The sequence below is a fragment of the Olea europaea genome, chromosome 5 (genome assembly GCF_002742605.1).
Source record: "Olea europaea var. sylvestris chromosome 5, O_europaea_v1, whole genome shotgun sequence".
Taxonomy (NCBI): domain Eukaryota; kingdom Viridiplantae; phylum Streptophyta; class Magnoliopsida; order Lamiales; family Oleaceae; genus Olea; species Olea europaea.
The window spans coordinates 12398958-12417783 of NC_036241.1; positions in this window are offsets into that span (position 1 = coordinate 12398958).

Below are 18826 nucleotides of genomic sequence, written 5' to 3' on the forward strand. Positions count from 1 at the left end.
TGTTAATATGGTAAATAGGCTTAGTACCCATTTGCACCACATATGTTGATAACAACCTAAAGCCCTGACTTTCTGAACCAAGGCTATCAAGGTTCCGTGTTTTAGCCTAACTCTCAAATGCTCAACTATGTTCCGTAGAATTTAAGTTAGATGTGTAATCTACATAATTTTCCACCAATTTTGAAAGGACGTCTTCCTTGGTTTTATCTTAAAACATTTATATAAATATCTAAACCTTATCTTCAATAAACTTGGCGTCAAGTGTATGAATCATGCTTTTTTAAGTAAATCCTTGAAGTGCCTCATGGGTAGACCTTCATTACCTTTTCTCTCATTATGTTCTTGATGTACATGTTCTTAATGTTTTGGACGATCTTTTAACTTGATAGATATATTTTCCTCACATTAAAGCAAATGTAAATGTAAATTTTACGCTGTATGAGTAGGGTTTATCTACTTCATTTGATACGTTTTGTGATAGGTATTTGAAGATGCTTACAAGTTACCACTATTGATGATATTGAAAGATACTACTATTGACTCTAGATAAATAATTTATTGAAAGACTTCGAATAAATGCAGCAATTCGATCAATTTAAGGAGAGGCCTATCCCAATGAATATAGGAGAAATGGTAACTTTTCCGAACCAGTTTTCGTTGACCGATAATTTCTAAATGTTAGTTCTTTGTATATGTCTTTCTTTTGTTATCTGTGCATATGGGTTATAATAAAAAGGCCATTAATTTGTATAGAAACTGTTCGCTTTTTGTACTTGTAGCTTTAAAAAAATGATCTGCGGGTATATCATTTTCTCATTCTACTTTATGCAATCCATTATGCTAAATGTTTTATCTGCTTTACCTTAGGAAGACATCAATTGTAAATTGTTGTATAATTAGTAAGGGACCTAATATATTGTTTTGCAATTTACACCATGACACCTGATTTTGATCACGAGAATAGATAAAACTGACCTAAACATGTCTCTTTCTTTTTTGTTATAAGCAGTTCATGACTAGTAAGAAAGTTATAACACATTTATTTTAATATCTACATGAAATTGGACCATTCAACATTGAGGGTCTATCTTTGAGTATTCTTTCTGACCAGAGGAGAGTGATCCAGAACATCAATACACTACTCGCCAATGTAGCTTCCGTGCATTGGATATTTGAAGATTATTTCTCCTGAAAATGTAGACAGGATAGTGTGTGCTGAAAATCCCTGATAGTGCAAAGTATCATTATTTGCATTCCGTTGTCATTAAACACATGATGCACGGTCCTTCTGGTTCTTTAAATCCAAACAATGTGTGTATGCAAAATGGTAGGGTATGTAGAAGTTATTATCCACGTAAATACAATACACACACTTCTTTGGATGAGAATTCTTATCCTAAATATAGAAGACGCGACAATGGTAACAAAGTTAAAGTTAGAAAGCATTTCCTTGATAATAAGTGGGTTGTTCCTTATAATTCTTATCTGTTAGCTAAATATGACTATCATATTAATGTAGAAATTGTTCAACAATAAAAGCTATAAAATATTTGTACAAATATGTTTACAAAGGACATGACAATGTGAGTTTATCTGTGAACAAAGACAATGAATTTCATTGTACAGATGAAATACAAAAATTTCAGTTAGGTAGATGGATCTCTCCCCCAAAAGAATCTATGGATTTACCATGTACGAAATGTATCCAGTTGTTATTTCATTACAGTTGCATCTCGGAGATCAGCAATCAATTACATATAAAAATACTGAAGATTTTCTTAGAGTTGTCAAACAACATTTTTTTTTTCAAAAAACCATGTTAACTCAATTTTTTAGAATGATTGCTACAAATGAAGCAGTAAGAAAGCTCTTGTACCGAGAAGAATTCCTTGAACAATTTGTGTGGGATGGGCAAAGAAAATGTTGGAATATTAGGAAAAAAAAGGGGTGCTATGGTGGGAAGAATTGTGTCAACAAGTCCAGGTAAAGGTGAAAGATATTACTTGCAAATATTGTTGAACCACATTAGAGGACCCTCATCTTTTGAAGGTTTAAAATTTGTTAACAGCATTTCTGCAAAAACTTTCGTGAAGCTGCAGTCTTACAAGGTTTGATTAGAGCAGATGATAGTTGTCGATTGTGTTTACATGAAGCTTGTACTTATCAAATGCCAAACTCACTGCACCGGTTATTTGCTACTGTTTTAGCACTTTGTAGTCCCGATGATCCAAAAATATTGTGGCACCAATTTAAAGAATCTATATTTGAAGATTATTTGAACAAAAATGTTAGTTTATATGATGCAGAAGTAAAAACATTGCAATCTATAAATTCGTCCTTGGAGTCTTTTGTTAAATCTTTAAATGATTATGGATTAGGTCTTTATGATGTTAATCTCCAGCAGAAGGAACTACTAGAAAGAATGGTTAATGAAGAATTATGAGTGTCAATATCTAAAACTGATCTTCTTTGTCCAGATAAGTTAAACCAAGAGCAACGAGCTGCTTATGATGCAATACTTGATAAAGTTTTCCATAATATTGGTGATATATTCTTTATTGATGGTCCATGTGGAACAGGAAAAACTTTTTTGTATCATGAATTGCTTACAACTGTTAGATCGAGAAGTTTGGTTGCTTTAGTAACTACATCTTTAGGGGTTGCTGCAGGTTTATTATCAGGAGGCCGAACAACACATTCAAGGTTTAAAATTCTACTTTATATTCATAGTGATAGTATTTATTCAGTGAGTAAACAATCTGCTCTGACTGATCTGTTTAGAATGACACGCTTAATAATTTGAGATGAAACTCCAATAATGAATTCTCAAGCTGTTGAAGCCTTAGACAAAATGTTAAGAGATATAACTGATATTGAATTATCATTTGGTCGGAAGGTGATTGTTTTAGGTGGAGATTTTCGCCAGATTTTACCCGTTGTTCAACGAGAGAGTAAAGAAGACATAATTTCATCGAGCCTTGTTAACTCTTATTTATGGCCCTCTTTACAAAAATCAAGTTACATTGTAATATGTGAGCACTCTTAGATCATCATTTTTCAAAATATTTACTTAGGAATGGAAATGGAATAGAAAATGAGCATTCCTGTAGTATGATTAAACTTTGGTCTTGTACGACTCTGGATTATAAAGGAGACAATATTTATTTACATAAACTAATTGATATTGTATTTCCTGAAACAGTTAACTATTCAAAAAATCTTTCAACTATGATGAATTGAATTATTTTAGCACCAAAAAATGAGCATGTTGATGACATCGATAATATTCTTATGGAACGTTTCCCAGGTGATGCTATTGTTTATTATAGCTTCGACGAAATATTAGATAAGACAAGAGAGATAATACAAGAAATTTTGTTCAATTCTTTAACCCCAAATGGGATACCACCGCATGAATTAGTATTGAAAATTAACTGTAATATTACTCTGAAATATTAATCCTGTAGAAGGGCTGTGTAATGGAACAAGATTAATATGTAGAGACTTAGAATAGAATGTCATTTATGCAGAAATTGCTACTGGAGAATATAGTGGTAATAAAGTATTTTTACCCTGAATTTCTTTTATTTCATTGGAATGTGATAAAGCTATATTTCCATTTAAAAGAACACAATTTTCAATATGCCCATGTTTTGCAATGACTATAAACACATCCCAAGGACAAACTTTAGACTATGTTGGAATATATCTTCCACAATCGGTATTTTCGGACGGACAGTTATATGTTACATTATCAAGAACAAAAATAAGTGCATGCATTAAAATTCTTGTCAAACCAATACTTGATGATGAAATCCATGCTAAAGGTACTAAAAATGTTGTTTACAATGAAGTTTTATTTTTAGTTTAGTTTTCTTTATTCTTCGTTTATGTTTAGGTGATTCTTTCCCAGGCAATGTTTTACCTTTTAAATATTATTACATTTATTGTAAACTCCAAATCTATAAATCCTATTGCATTACTGTAGCTTTTCTCTTCTTATGTACAACTCTAACTTATTATTTATATTCTTAGTTTTTGCTTGAAAGATTGACAAGTATACAATTACAACAAAATTTTATCTTTGTTTTTCTTGTTGAGCGGGAAGCAAAATTCCTGTAATGCAGATTCAAGAATACATAGGAGTACATAAAGTTATTGAATTCAACACAAATGATTCAATTGCAGCTATAAATTTTGTATTGAATGTGAGTTTCATCTTTTTTCTAGCCTCTAAGTGGCTTTCTACTTTGATTTCATATGTAATTTTAGTTTTTTTCACTCATCTACAAAACCCCCTTTTTTTCCCTGCTGGTTGTTATATTAATAAGGATAAACGTGAATTTCAATATTTCATTTGTGAACTTATGAATCTAGTCTTTGAATATCTACTAAAATAGCAACTAGAGGGAATGATAACAGTTAGTTTACAGAGTAGTAACAATGATGATAATTAGTTGTGGTGTTGTTTTACTGTAAATTTTACTCTTCATCTCACACCACATTAGAAAAAGACGAAGGAACAACATCTCATTAAAATGATGTAACAATATATTCAAAGCCTAATTATATTAAATTTTTTTTACATAACTTTCCTTGGAGACAAGAAGTTAGCTTACTTGAATTATCATTGCAATATCATGCATCAAGACTAAAAAAGATGTAAGAAATATTCATTGAAACAGATAAATGTTGCAATCCTCCTTCCATATATGCTCATCCTGTCTGGTGAAACAGTTTCTATTTGATGTTTTAGGATGAAACATTCTATGAATTTAACCACAAAATTTGGATAATTTGGCCTATGGACTAAACAAATAGTTTATGCTAGATTAGATTAATACTAAGATCTAATTAGTATTGTAGTACATAATAAATAGTTTTAGTACTTACCCATTGTCTGCACAAGATAAGTAAGGTATGATCTCCAACTCCAAATCCATATCTTTATTTTCATATTTTCTCATATCTCTTCTCAGAGGAGCTGAAAACAATAATAATGTTTGGACCATACCAATTGTTGCCATTACATGATTTTTAACTTCTTCTTGTGTATGAACATAGTTGCTGCAATCGTATATTTGAAATTTCAACTCACGAATGTTAACAACAAAAAGGTACCATGTATTACCTGGGTATGAACGTGGAATTAATAGATAGTTGCACACTGACCATGGACGACTAGTTGTAGGTAATTCACCATTTACATATATGTCTAAATCAATTGTTTCTAGTGTCTGACCTCTGCTGTTAACTCCTATTTCTGAGTTTATGATCCAAAACATTTGGCGAACACATTTAATTTGAAATGCAAAGTCCATGATCGCATATTCTTGAGAAACAAGTGTACAACCTTCATTAATCCGCTGTCTCAATAGTTTTAACTCCACCTCAGTTTTCTAATAAAATAAATAGGCATAAATTAAATATATAACAATCAAATAAAACTTATTGTAATTACTAAACCTTACTTACTGCAATGGTTAAATCTTTTGTTATATCCAATAAATCCTTCAATACATATCTTTCATACATATTACCACATCCGTCTTCCCAGTATGTGCTGTGTAACCAACTTAAATTAGCATTAGGTAAATCGTAACAAAATTATAATATTTAAGCCGACAGAGTAAAATTAAATTTCTTACCCAGCTAGATGTCTCACGATCCAATCTCTAATTGTTGTGTCTCTTTATTAGATAGTCTTCTAATGGAAATTTTATAGGGAAATATTGTGCCTCTTTCCCCTTATTTTTCTTTCTCTTCTCAGTCTTTCAAAACTTTCAATTTATTGTTGTTGATGTTGAGATGTCAAAGATGGCATCAGTTGAGTCCTAGGAATTGAAATGCTGGGAATTGAAGTACTGAGAATTGAAGTAGTTGCAGGAAAATCTTGCTACATGGAACCTATAATTGCTTCCATATTTAATTTCCAGTCATGTAATTCATTCAACATACTCTTATTTTTTTCATCAATGTAAGATCTTAGTGAATTCATGCTGACATCCACATAAGATTCCATGCTTGATTGGATGTTTTGATAATGATTTTCTTGCCACTTCCGTTGTTCTTCAAAGAATTGTTGTTGATTGTCAAGGATTGTTTGGTAATCAGCTTATTGTCTTTTTTATTCCTGAGCAATATAATCTTCTTGCCATTTTTATGCTGTTGAAACATTTATTTTTTATTTTCCAACAATTCTTCTCTTAGGTTGCAATTGTATATAACCAACATTTCTTCCATTTCCTTTTTACTTATGTAGTTGCCCTCACCAGAAGATGCTGCATCGCTAGGTTGAACTCCAACTGAACTATGTGTTCTTGAATTACCAGGAATAGTCATTTGTTCCACATTCAAGTGTGTTCTTGAACTAACAGGAAGATGCATTTGTTCCACATTGAAGTCATATGGGATTTGTTCTTTTGCTACATCGTTCAGATTTCTATTTCCCACAATAGCATCTAATATGTTGTGTTAAATGTCCAATGGCAGTGATATAGTAGTATACCATAATGTAGGCAATTCTTGTTCCTCTGGTTGTAGTAATGCAATTGCATTGATATGTGGAATCAAATATATGAGAATGATTGAATTTCTTTTTTGCATATTTAAATGTATATGTATTTACAAATTGATAAATAAGAAAAATATACCTCTTCGTTGTCCAAAAATTGTTTGATTATTTTCTCCGTCAAGCAGAATTTTGGTTTACATCTTTACATTTGTGAAATTTGTGCTCTTTTATATCTACGTCGTCCAAATCTTTCTCCAATTTTAGGAAATGCTTCATAAATTCAATACTATAGCATAGTTGAAAATTCCTATTAGATGTATACAATTTTTATTTTTATTTTTTATAAATAAATAAATTATACAAAATAGGTAATAGAAGGGAACAAAATTACTCGGAATGCAAGAGGATATTCATGCAATACAAATTTACAATCTATTTGTGAATTCTGTTATGTCCTTTGTGCTCTTTCCAATTGTGACTGTTGCAGGAAGTTTAACAAAACAAAATATGATTTACGACCCCATGGATAAGCAAGAAACTCTTCAAGGTCATCAACCATGCTCAAACTTCTATAATCAATATACCTTCCAGTTGGTTTCAGGACACACTCTACGAACACAATCAATCTAAGCTTAAATTTATCTTCTTCATTATCACACATTTGAAATACTTTAAAAAATATTTTCATGCTGATCCTTCTACTACAGTTAAAATATTCATTTCTAAGCCGATTGCTATTAAAATTAACATTCATGGGTGGTTTGTGACAAGGTAGACCAGTAATAAGACATAATTCTTGCATGCCAAACCTAGCCAAGTTGTTATATAATCTCACCCAAATTTCATTTTTCTTACCACGGTTCACAATTCTCATTATAAATTCATGAACTAATTTGATGCTAAATTGTTTCTCTTCTCCTCTGTAAACAAATCCATAAATGAATCCACTAAAATTGCTGCATAATAAGTCTGCTTGTTCATTATCATGTATAAATTCCACGAAATCTTTAAGATATTGATGATTTGAATATTGAATGATTGTAGTAGAAAACCACTGATTTGGAGATAGTGCATATCCTAAAAACATCTGCAAATTATGCAAAAAAAATATTTTTTTAATAGAGGAAACAAGAAAGTATAAATAATGGATCATATGCAGGAAAACAACAAAAATGAACTTGAGAGATTAGACAAAGAGAGGCACGATAATTTCTTAAGCATGCTCAAAGGATTTGTTATTAATCAGGTACCTATTTTCTGTTATGTTATTGGTACTATTACAGTTTAGCATGATTTGATATTATTTTGAAATTTGAATAATGGTCGGTCTTATGAGTTGTTGGAGCAGGTTTTGCTCCCAGGACTCTATCCAGGGAACAGATATGCTCCTTTCTACGGTCAAAACTACTCCATCAGCTACACTACTTCTCCATTTAATAAATTTACACACTTTTATCATCAAAAACATTTTTAGCTACATAGATCTAACCAAAAAAAAATATGTAACCATACCTTTTTTTTCCCTTTATATGGAAGCTTTTTTACTTCTTTATTCTTTCTGATGAAAACTTGAGGGTAAGCACGTGAAAGTGAAATAGAAATGATAGAAGAAGATAATTAAGAAAGTTCGGTGAAAAAGTAGATATGACATTGAATATATGTTGAAAATTTCCAATAATTTTTTGATTACTAAAATATCAAGTTATGTAATTTTTTTAAAAATGTTAGAATTCCTTATTTCTTTCAAATAAAATTTATTAAATGGGTATAACAAAATTTTTAAATACTTCAAGCAAAATCTTGCAATTACATTGATTTTTTCTGTTAGCAAATCTTTCAGTCGTACCTTTCTCCACATTTTATCCCAAAATCACACCGAATCAAATTATTTCCATACCCAAATCCACTAACTCCTAATTTTCATATAGTACCTACTGAAGAAACCATACTTATCATCTGTCAAAACCATACCTTTCTTCATAATCGTGAATTTTTAAATATATTTCTTCAACTATATATATGTGTATAATTTTGCAATCTTTTTTTATTTTAGCTATCCTTGGAGCAGCTATCGATATACGACCAAAAAGATTAATTCATACACGTTTTGGAACTCAATCTTATATTCAAGATATCATTCTTGTTTACAAGAAGTTTGCAGTCCATTTATCACTTCACCAATTTAATTTTTATACGATTTCATCATCAAATATTTTTAACTTTCATTTCTTTTTTTAGGTTTGAGGTAGTGGTTTTGACTATGTGGGATGCTTTCGTCGAAAAATAATGCAGCCTTATTTCAGATAAGTTGGTTAAAAACCAGTCATTGTAGCAAAACAATTGAAATTAACATCTTTTAACGGTAAGTTTTGTTATTACTTATAATACAATTAAATGCATAGATTACAATGTAATTTATTTACAAATTATTTTAAAGAAATTTCCATTTTATATGTGATAGGACTTTCAATATCAACAAAACCTAATAGCTCTTTCATCATTGATGTCCTTTCAAAGAAGCTGTTGAATTTAAATCCTAGTAATTATTTCCTTAAATTTTAGTCTATTTGCTTACACTTATTTAGTCCAGAAATTTTCTTTCAATAATGTAAAGTTTATTCTAACTTAAAAATAAGATCATCTCTCTTTTTTGTTTTACTTACTAATGTTGTTTTACGTACTACATGTAGGGTGGATGCAAATGTAGAAAAACTCAATGAAATTTTAACAAAGAAATGCTATTATGAATTGACGTCTTCGAGAGTTTTTATTTCAAAAGAAGACAAAATCACACCAATCAGAAATATAGAAGGGCTTCTGCCTGTTGTGAGTGCTTCCTTTCATATTTTCTTTCACAGCAAAACTATTTTTGGTTAAAAGCAAAACCATTAATAACAAATGAAGATCAGTCTTTCTGGTACCTGTCATGCATCAATTGCAACAAATCTACCTATGCTGAATTTGATGAGATCCATTGGTGATCCTTCTGTAGATTGCCTATTTTTCTACATCAAAGTTGTCAAACAACAAAATAGATGAGAAGAGTACAAATACGATGTGATTTTTATTGTACATGCTCCTCTAACTGAACATCCGAGTAGTGATTGTACCAGTTTAACTCCATCAAGTCAATTTGCTGGCAATGGGATCACATCTCTAACTCCAATCACTGAATCAGTTCAATTGATAGAGCACGATTCAAATCAATCATCCGCTAAAAGAGTTTTATTCTCTACTTCCACTCCTTCAAATACTACCAATGTCAAAGACAAAGGCATTGCATTTGAATCCTTTGATGACAGTCTTTAGTGATGTAATCATTATTTTCTGTCTTTTGTCTTGTTACATTAGATGTAATTTAACACTTGTGCAATCAAAAAACTGCTTACATTGTATAATAGTTATGCAATTAAAAATTTGCTTGTAATTTGATTGTATAACTATTCTTTTGTTAATTATATAAATTTATGCTTCTACTTCTTCTCAATCTCATTCTTTTAATTTATTTATCATTTCTTCAGTCATTATTTTATTTTATTTAATTCCTTATTTAGCACTTCACATTAACGTTAAACCTTAGTAATAGAATTTATTTCTAACTAAATTTAGCAAATCTACCACAACTTTCCGTATCTAATTAAATGAAAACTATTTCCCATTTTTGTTTTTGGAAAGAGTAATCTCTTTAATAATTTGTCTCCATTACTTTGTCTATTTTTGCAAGCTACTTTGTCTTCAATAATTTGTCTCCATTACTTTGTCTATCTTTGAACTCTTGTTAAATCCTCTAAAAAAAGAAAAGGAAAGTATATTTCATTAGCTTAAATAACTTCTCATACCATTTCTTTTCACCTAACAAACTTACATATCTTTACCTACGAGCTTTACTCAAAAAACTCAGGTTTCATCTACTATTTCTTTCTTTCTTGACTCTTTTACTAATTTTTTTTTCAAAATCAATTTTTGGTTTTAAATAACATCTAATTTTCAATCTTTAATTGTGTTAAAAATCATACACAGATTATTAATTCTTTATTTGCATGATATGGTATATAATTCTTTCTAAATTTAGTGCAGTATATCAATACAAAAATGGATGTACCACTTAGCTTTTTCAAATTATCAATCTTTCACTAAATCATAACATCCGTCAGGTAAGTTATATAATAATTTCTTCTTTCACATTTGTATAACAGTAAGTAAAGTAGTCTGGGAAAAAAAGAAGCCCTACCCACTATCCTTTCCACCCCAAAAGGGGCCCCGCGCTCGAGATTTCCTTCCCCCACCACATCTCCATCCCTTTAATGAAACTGCATAAGCTCATAAAATCCCCAAATAGTGTAAGGGTCCGTGGAACGGGACATTGAAAGACATTCAATTGACTGATAATACCCGAGTGGAAAGTGAGAAAATTAGTTTAAACAATTTCATTGGCTTAATAATGGCAGCAGTAAAGCACATTGTACTTGATTCATAAGGAATAATCTTTTAAAGTTATGTTATACGGACTTTCTAAATATGTTCATATCGCTGGAAAAGCCAAAGGGTCAATAAGTCAGGGTTTACTACAATTACTAGGACGATTTAAACTTAGATTCCTCCAGCGGTTGATCGGAGAATAGAGCCGAATCCAAAATCCTAGAATAGAAGAGAAAAATCGACTTTTATTAATATACCGCTTATATTTTTTTTCATATATGTAGATGCTTCCTACATCTTTTGTCAATTGCTGGAGACACGAACTAGGTGATACAATACGATTAACTTCATATGATGGTATAATTGTCACAGTACAGATAGAAAGAATTGATGGAGAAATATATTTGGCTAATGAATGGGAGCAACTTTTCGACCATCATAACTTACAGGATGATTATGTTGTAGTATTTGAATATAACAGAAATTCCACATTCAATATGAGGATATTTGATCATTCTACATCAGAGGTTACATATGACTCCGATGTTGAAGAGGACGACAACGCTTTACATATGGATAATCTTGCATTCGAAATAATACTAACACTCAACCACAACAACCATCGAGAAATTGTAGGCGTTATCTTTAATATCTCATTCTATATTTATTTCTTCCGCATACTTTTGATCTTAAGATTAGTAAATCATTCGTCCATATTTTTCAGTCTATACCAGCAAGGTTTGCTTGACACCATCTGTCAAGACATGTGCGGAATGTTCGAATCCACGACTCTTTAAATCACAACTGGGATATCATCGCAAATTTAAGACAAAACGGTGTAATGCGTCGTCTCACTGTAGGCTGGACAGATTTTCTAATTGAAAAGGAACTACAAATTGGCGATACATATGTATTTGAACTATTAAATAGCAAATCTCCAATATTTATGGTCTACAAAAAAAAAAAAAAAAAAATGATAGAACTCTAACACGTCTGTGAAACTTTTTTATTTATAATTATATTCGTCACCCAATAAATAATGTTTAATTTTTATGTTTATCCATTTCACTTTCTCCCCAGTTAACTATCTCTGAAAGATTTTTATAGAAATTACACTTTTTTCTATTTTTACAATTCAAACATACTACAATGTTTCACCACCCCAATAACATTCATTTCTCGTGTATATCAATACATATATAGTTACACCAATACATATATATACATAGTTACACCGATAAATTTGTCGAAACAACCACCACATTCTCATATTTCATATTCACCCAGCTAACGTGCAATGCATGTTGCGTCACTAGTTATATAAAGAGTACGAAAGGTTTGATCACATCATAGATTAGTTGCTTAAACAAAATTGTTTAAAAGCTTCTAATTAGATATACGGACACAATACACAGCCAGGCCCGTGTTTGGGAAAGCCCAAAAAAGGGCCCACTAACCAAAAAAAAAAAAAAAAAAAAAAAAAAAAAAAAAAAAACACCCCCCAACGAATCGAGAGAAGCAAACCACTCACCGACGATCTGCTGTTTGCCCAACTCCTAAGCCGTAAATTCCACGGCGTTAGCAAGGGTGGCCGCGCCTGCTCACCTAGTACTGTATCCGTTGGTGCCTATGGCACCTCTTTGCCTTCATGATTTTAATTCTATTATTCCACTTTGATATTAGAACACCTTTAATTAGGTGTGCATTCCTGTGGCTGTGTGCCCACCACAAACTAGAATATCAAATTGTAATTTTCAAACTCATCAGCAACTTCTTATATCGAGTATATTTGGGATAATTTCGTTTCTACTTTTGTTTTATAGAAAAGCTTCTTAATATATTAGTTTTGGATGAGTTTCCTCAAAAAGGTCTTCTAAATGAACTTGGCACTTTGTATAAATGGTAAAAAAATTGAGGAATTAATTGAAAAATATTGATTTTTGTCAAATATTGCAAAATACTACAAAAAACTCGTGCTTAAAAAAAAATAAAAATACAACAATATTATAGTCAGCAATTTTTTGGCATCTATATTAATTTTTGTAAATTATGTTGTGTGTAATTTTTTTGATGCATATATAACTTTTAGACAAATTTATCTATTATTATTTTTTTAACAATGATTGTAACTTTCACCCGATTTAATCCTTGTTGATGTCAAAAATTCAAGGGCATTGTTGTCAACATATTGTCACTTATATAATTAGACATAAATCATTAGGCACCAAGATATCATATAAAAAAGGACCGATGAATATTGGAACTCAAATAATCAAGTCAAATGTCGATACGAGATGTATATGGAGGAATTGGATGTGGAGTGAAAAACAAACACAGATTAAGATTGAGTTTTGGAGAATGTGTACATTTACTCTATCGGTAAAGAATATTATTCACAGGGTTTTTATAGGGCCCTCACTGTGCAGGGGCCCCACATGTATTTAAAAAATTTACATGGAGCCCACGTATGTGTGAGGCCTGGCAAGACTTGTGAAATAGGTACCTATAAGCCTAGCATGGTCGATCGGTAAATAGAGGCCCGAATTGTTATGGTAAGTAATGTTTGACATGTTTGCTTTCTTATTTTAATTGGGTTACTTTATGGAGACTGAATTTTCTTTGAAACTCTCATGCTGATTTTTTAGAGCTTATAAGTTAGTTTCCTTATTAAACACATCTTTGAGAAATATAACTAGATTACGTCACAAGATCATGGACTTCACTGTACCTCACTCGTACAAAAGCTATCACAATTCTTTTAACAACTTGTGATAAGGTTAATAGATCTTAGTTGAATGACCTCTGGGAGAGCTATTGACTCCAACTATATTCCATGATCCATAAAGATAAGGTAGTCTAATAACCACCTTTTTTATTTTTGAAAATCTCCCGACGTGTCCTAAAATACCAATTTCAAAAAAAGGAAATTATCACGTACTATAAGTATTATAGCATATTTTTTATGTGTAATATTTATATGTGATTGCTTGTTGTAATTTGTTATGCTGATGAATTTATTGATTTATATTTATGTTTATGTTGTAAATAATATGATTGTTAGTAAATGACAATCACACCCTATAAATGTTTATGTTGTAAATAATATGATTGTTAGTAAATGACAATCACACCCCTGCAGTTCTAATTATTATTATCATTGTATTTCTAATTCTTCCGTATAAACATGGAGCTATAGTTTTTAATAAAATACATAAAAATCTATTGACTTTTCCCCATTTTCTCTTTTTTCCCTCTCTATTTTATAATACGCTATTAGTAAGATTCTCTAAGAATCAAAGTGAATTAGTTAAATATACATTCATTTTGCAGCAATAATGGCCTTTTGATTCATGCCTTTAATTAATGCCTGTTGATATGTGGAATTCACGCCTTTAACTTTTGTGCACGTGGCATTCGTTTTGAAGTTATTCATCTAATGTTATTCATGTCTTTACCTTCTATATATGTGAATTCACGTGTTTGGTATCTTTTGCATGTTAGTAAAAGATTTAACAAATAAAAGATTTAGACAATTCTGTTAACTTTTATATATGAAGATTTTTTTCTAATGCATGTTTGATAATTAATTTTTATATATAAATTCACATTCTATTTGTTTGGTAATTAATTTTTATATCACATACTATTTTTATGGTAATTAATATTTTTAACCGATTAAATATTTTTAGGTATTCTTTTGTAAACTTTAAATTGATAATCTATCACATTGTTGCTGTTGAAGTATCACAAAATTATAATTAATATTTTGAAAAAAATATTATTTTCTCCTAAAGAACAAGAATTAAAATTTTCAAAATTTCAGAAGAGTGGTGATATATTGATTTTGAAAATAATAATAATAAAATATAATGTGCTCTCGAAGTAGCACATTTTAATTATCATTAAGATTCTAGTTAGATATTATTTGCTCTTAAAGAACATAATAATATAAAATCTAACATAAATTATGTTTTTACTCTTAAATAGTAAATCTTTACAAATTTATTACTTTAAACAATAATATTTTATTACTTTTGAGAACATGATATTATTGTTATTCTATAATGAAATGCGATTTAGATATTTAAATAATTCAGAAGAATATTGTAGAATTGTTTGAATCAATTAATGGAAATTAACATCCGGAAGAATATTGTATTGCTCTAAAAGAAGCACAATTTTATTTATAAATATTCTAGAAGAATATTATGTAGTTATTTTTTAAGAATCACAATTTGGACATTTCATTGTAAATATTTATTGAGCCTAGAGAATTGCAATTTTAATTAAATTGCTTCTAAAGAAGAAATATTTTATTTATATTAATATTTTTGAAAAATATCGTTTTTAGACTCTAGAAGAGTCAATATTGTGGGATATGAGGAAATAAACTTACCATTGCTAGTAATTCGTTCTTCACTAAATAAAAGAGAAACATACAAAATTCTTAATTGCATTTCTTAATTGGTACACTATACTAAACTTAAGTGACTCTATTGATAAATATCGTATTGAACCGGAAGATTTTTTTAATCAAATAAATTCATAGAAATTATCCGTTCCTTTATTGAAAGTAGGTCATTGATTATTGCTTGCTAAAATATGGATTGAATTTCTTAAATTTCTAAAAATTAATAATGGTGATATATGGCGACCATCACTTTCCACGTTGACCATCTAAATATTATTTATATCTAAGAAATTTATACATTTACTAGATGATTGTATGGTGTTCGCAACTGAAAATTTATGAAATTACTGCTCAAATTTAAAATTTGAGGCATAATTTTTAAATTATACAATCAAGACGATGTGTCTTGTTAATGCCAATTATCCTAAATTACAACCATTTAACAAGTGTGAGTTGAGATGTCGATAAATAATTTAACATTGTCACTTGTTAAATGCTTCCAATTAATTTGCTTGAGAATAAAGTACTTCTTGTTTTTGTTTAGGAAATGCTATTATGCATCATCACAACATCATAATTCTTCCTATTATAATTGACTTATACTCAAAGCCTGATTTCTTCATCTAATTATTTGACAGTGCAATATATGTACAATTAATCTACCACATTGTATTGAGATGAAAAGTAAAGAATGTTAAGAATAAATGTTTAGTTTGAACCCTTATTCCAAATGAGTGATATTTTATAACATAGTTAGTTGATTATTAATTTGATTGGACAATTCTCTTAGCATTAGAGGGATGAATTGAGAAGCTAAAAATAATATACAAATGTAACTCGTAAAAGACAATTCAGATCAGAAATTCAAAGGACAATTCATTTAAACGCATTTACCAGACCAAATAAATTAACAATATTCTACTCACTAGTTTTAAATGCTTCAACTCAAATTAGTGACCTGGAGGATAATTAGTTGTTATTATATTTGATAAATTTATGGTACGTTTGAAGCGTGATAATATTCGATTCTAATATAAAAATTTCAAAACGAAAATTGAGCAATTAGAAAAGATGGTCTTATTAAGGAGGTATATATATATAGAGTATTTAGGCATAACAAATTATAAAATTTCATAAAAGGTTCAGGTACTAGAAATATTGAAAATTGAGATACCTCAATAATTTATGTCATTATGAAAAGGAAATATAATCAAAAAGAAAAAATTGTTGACAATACTTGTACACATGATGTATTGCATCATATAGTGAGGAATAAAAATAAATGAGTCGAAATATATTGATCAAAATGATGATTGGCCAAATAAAGGGACGCAATCATAAAATTGAATTTACCAGAGAAATTTGAAGTTTCTGGACTTGCAATTTGAAAATTTAAAGATGTATACTTATGCAAAAATAAAATGAAAAAAATGAAGTCATGATATGTAATATAGGACTTTTAAGACAGTGAATTTTGTAAAGATCGTGTTGGATGAAATCACAAGTCCATATCATGTTATCTTGATGATGCATGAAATTTGAAATATGTTATAGTTAATTCATGTGACATGACTATTAATGTTATTTTTGAAAGATTTAATATGCTCGAAACATAATTTAAGTATATTATTGTGGGGGAGTAAACGCGCATTGTCCTTTTTTTTCCTTGACTAAATTTTGTTCCATTGAGTTTTCCTACTAAAGTTTTTAAGGGGACAACTTTTGTAGCGTAATTAAAAGAATAATGTACTCTTTTTCCTTTATTAAGATTTTTCTTAGAATTTTTCCTAATAAGGTTTTAACGAGTCGTTTTCTTTGTGTAATGAATGATCATTACTTAGAAGATATTTACCTTCAAAATAATACTCTGATATATATGAGATTCCTGAAGAGAAATAAGAATTATTTTTCGAATTATCATGTTCTACAATCATCAAAGGCTGGTAAATATCTCATATAAAGACGATGTTATTTGAAAACTATATAAAACAACATGAGACATACTTCACAAAAAAATGTAATATTGAAGACATTGATAAACAAGACAATGATAAATTAATACAATAATTGAAATTAGGGGGAGAAATTGTAATCTTTTTTCCTTTGATCAGGTTTTGTCTCAAAGATTTTTCTTGACGAGGTTTTAACGAGATAAATATTTTGTATTGTATCATTTAATGGGAAGTGTTGTAAATAATTTGATTATTAGTGAATGACAATTATACCATTACAGTCCTAATTATTATTACCATTGTATCTCTAATTCTTCTTTGCAAATATGAGGTTTTCGGTTCTTAATAAAATACATCCAAGTCTATTGACTTCTCTTATTTTTTTCTCTTTTTCTCTCTATTTTATAACAATTTATATTTTTATTAGGCTTTATGTTCACCAACAAATTATATTATTAAATTCTATATTATTACATATTTGGCGCAAAACTTTTACCGTTCAGTTAGAGATTAGAAACTCATAAAATGTGTGGATTATTCTTATACTATATAATCAATCATCATATTGAAAGAGAGAAAACTTATTTATTCAAGCATTAGTAATTTATTTCCACGGGCCTGTGCTCACCACATGCTTTCTCTTTGTTACTTTTGCAGTACACACGTTTTTCTTGAAATCCCATTCACAGTTGACGGGACAAGAATTGAATCAAACTAGCTACATTCATTTTGTACAACTAATAGTTTGGCCATTTTTTTGAATAATTGTCATTCAAATCGATGACCAAACTAGTTGTCAACAAAGCTGTTAGCGAAATTGTATATGTAGCAAGACTGACAAGGACTTTAGCACAAACTAGAACAATAAAATAAATTTTGTTAGACTCTTCAACCAGACTCTATTAAGAATGATAAGTTGAAGCATTGGCATTCGTTTAGTAACAAATTAAACTGATAGGGTTCTATTTTAATTGAATTTTTAATCATGAGCATAAGCATTCTTTATTCACAAATTAAACTGATACAGTTCTATTTGAATTGAATTTAATTCTTCATATAAATTGGGTTATATTTTCCTCCTTATCACTTTGGTCTAACAGCATCCATCTTAAAGTATTTATTTCATTTTTACAGTGCCGACCCTGAGAATTTGAAGGCTCTTAAGTGAAAAATTATTTTGAGGCCCTATATTTGTTTACACATGTAACAATATTTTAAAACAAATATATCTATATTAAAAAAAAAAATTCGTACAATCTAAAAGATAGAATTGCAAAATAAAATATCACTTACAAACCGAGATATTAGACTAGCATCATATTTATTCTTCTCACATTTTGAATTTTATTGTTTCAATATTCTTCCATCCAAAAGGAAGAGGACAGGATTCCGAAATCCACAAATCCACAATTCTACCCATAATCATCATTCTACAATCCAAAAATCCAAGGACAGAATTCTAAATTCAGAAATTCCAATTTAGTGTTGTGTCCCCATTAGCAGTAAAAGTTGGGCCAAACCATATCTCTA